Below are 2458 nucleotides of genomic sequence, written 5' to 3'. Positions count from 1 at the left end.
GCCAGTGTGGGCAGTGTGGGAAGGGGCCCAGCAAGCACCACGGCAACCAGACAGCCGTGTGCACAGCCCGAGGTGCCTTTGCTGCTGGGACATCTTACAGGGGCATGGAGGACACGACATGTCCTCCTCAGGGGCTCTCAGTCTACAGGAAACCTCCTCCCTGGCGTGGGGGATTGTGCCTCGAAGGGACTCTCAACTTAGGAACCAGGATGAGGCCAAAGGGGGCTCCATGAGAAACGGACATGACTCTCCAGATGTGGGGAACACTGAGCACAGATCCTGCCTCCCGCCCGTCCCCCGCGCCCTGACTGAGGAGAGATTAACTGGACCACGCAAACCTCCCTCCCTCTGCACAGGAGGACGCTCAGGCCTCATGTCCTGACTGACGTAGGGCTGAAAACACTAACCGTTTCCCCTTGTCTTCCTCGAGTTGGACCCTTAGCAATGGAGCCGCTTTGTGTTCACTCCCCATTACAGTCACGGGGTAAAGTGAAGTTCAAGTTGTCGGGCCTGCCTGCCCAGGGCCGCACCTCACAGTCGTGGTTTCCTTACTCACCCGGTGTTGCCGTGACATCCCGGAGAGTCCCGGCTGCGGCTCCGCTCGGGGTCACTCAGACTGAAGGTCAGTTAGAAGCACTTTGTTTAGCTCGTGAAAAGGACGCAACGCTGCCCTCCCCTCGCTCCGGCACCAGGTGGCCTGGGGGTCCCCGGCTGTGGTTTCTCCTGTGAAATCCTGCCACAGGCCAGGGCCGCAGGGCGGAGTCCCGGATCATGCCTTGGCCTGTGCGATCAGTAAACCAGCGTCTGAGATCCGTGTCGAGTGGCTTCTGGCCTACTCTTGGGCTATCCAGTCACCGGGCCTGCGAGTCTCCCTCTCCCCTTCTCTACCTGGTTCCCTCGGAGAACCTGAGTGGGCGGACAGACAGCGCCAAGTTAGCGAGGGCCCCGGGCAGCCGCTCTCCAACTCTGTGCATGGCCTCACAAGGCACACAGGTCCTAAACCAGGGCTAAACTCGTAAGAAGTTAGTTTCCGGATGAAAGGTCCAGCCGCCGTGGGGAGTGTCTGTCTGATCTCTGGGACAGAAGGGGCCACGGTCATCCAAAAGAAACCGGGGACAAACCGGGACCGTGGTGCCGGTCGGCGTCCCAAAGAGCTGGCCTCCGGGCTCTCAGCACCGCGAGGTCCTGTCACAGAGCCCATGCCGGGGTCGTGGGCCCTCAGTTCTTCAGCCCCACCCATTCCTTCCTGCCGACGTGACTTCCTTTCCCAGTGGCCCCTGCCTGGAAGCTCAGTGGATCAGACGGCCAGCCAGGTGACACCAAGTTCCACACCCAACACACCTGGCTTTCATTTTTGCTCTGCAGTTGTAATTATACAGACAGGCGAAGGAGAGGAAATTCTGCCGCTACCCCTTCCAAAATTCTCTCAGATATTGTATTCCATGTTCTGTATTGTCTGGATTACTGTAGTAAATAAAATAATCAAGTTAAAAGACTGTTGCCAAACTGGGTAGGACCGAGGGGGTGGGAAGGGGAATGGAGGTGGGATCAGGTCGGGGGACGGGAGAGGGCTGGGGGAGAAGGGAAAGCGACGGGCAGGCATCTCTGGGACAAGCTGTGACCCACGACAGGGTCAGCTCCTGGGGGTGACTCTAGCTGGCACTCCTAGAATTGGGGAAACCGGAGCAGCCGCCTCTTATAGACAGGCAGGACTTCCACTGAAGGCGGGGGGGGGGCACCAACCCACCCACAAAACCTTCCACCCAAAAGTTACCCCGCCTCCAAGGTGTGCAGGGATAAAGATGGAGCAGAGAGAGAAGCGAACCAATGACTGACCCAACCTGAGACCCAGCCCTGACACCATCAACGATACTCTGGATACTCCGCCCTCCGCCATGCGTGCAGACAGGAGTCCTCTGAGAGGCCCCACCCAGCAGCGGGTCAAAACAGACGCAGAGACCCACAGCAGACATCAGGTGGAGCTCGGGGAGTCTCGCGGAAGAGCTGGGGGAAGGACAGAGGGACTCCACAAGAAGACCAACAGAGTCAGCTGACCGAGAACTGTTGTAGTAAGCTTAACGGTGTGTTGGGATATCTGTTACCAGCCCACGATTATCACGGCGGCAGTGTCTAACCCGAATCGCAGACACCTGCTGGATTTGTAACTGCCCTAGTTGCCTTGGGCGGGCAGATATTTCACCTAACTGACTCAATAGCCTCACCTCCACCTCCCAGCCCCCACCCAATGCCATCCACCTTAGTCCTCCTCAGCTGGTCTACCTTCCACCCATCATCCCGTGGAACTTGTATGTATTCTTCCTGTGGGCCTTTCCACGCCATCATTGGAGTCCTTCCTCTCGGCCTGCGTGGTGTTTTTCTCCACACTAACCCACCTTGGCGTCCTCCTTTCTCCTGCTCCTTCCCATGATTCCTGTCCTCCAAAGCCCAGGAACATTAG

The sequence above is a fragment of the Psammomys obesus genome, unplaced genomic scaffold, assembly GCF_907164565.1.
Source record: "Psammomys obesus unplaced genomic scaffold, mPsaObe1.curated_primary_1811, whole genome shotgun sequence".
Classification (NCBI taxonomy): Eukaryota; Metazoa; Chordata; class Mammalia; order Rodentia; family Muridae; genus Psammomys; species Psammomys obesus.
This window is presented reverse-complemented; position numbering follows the sequence as displayed.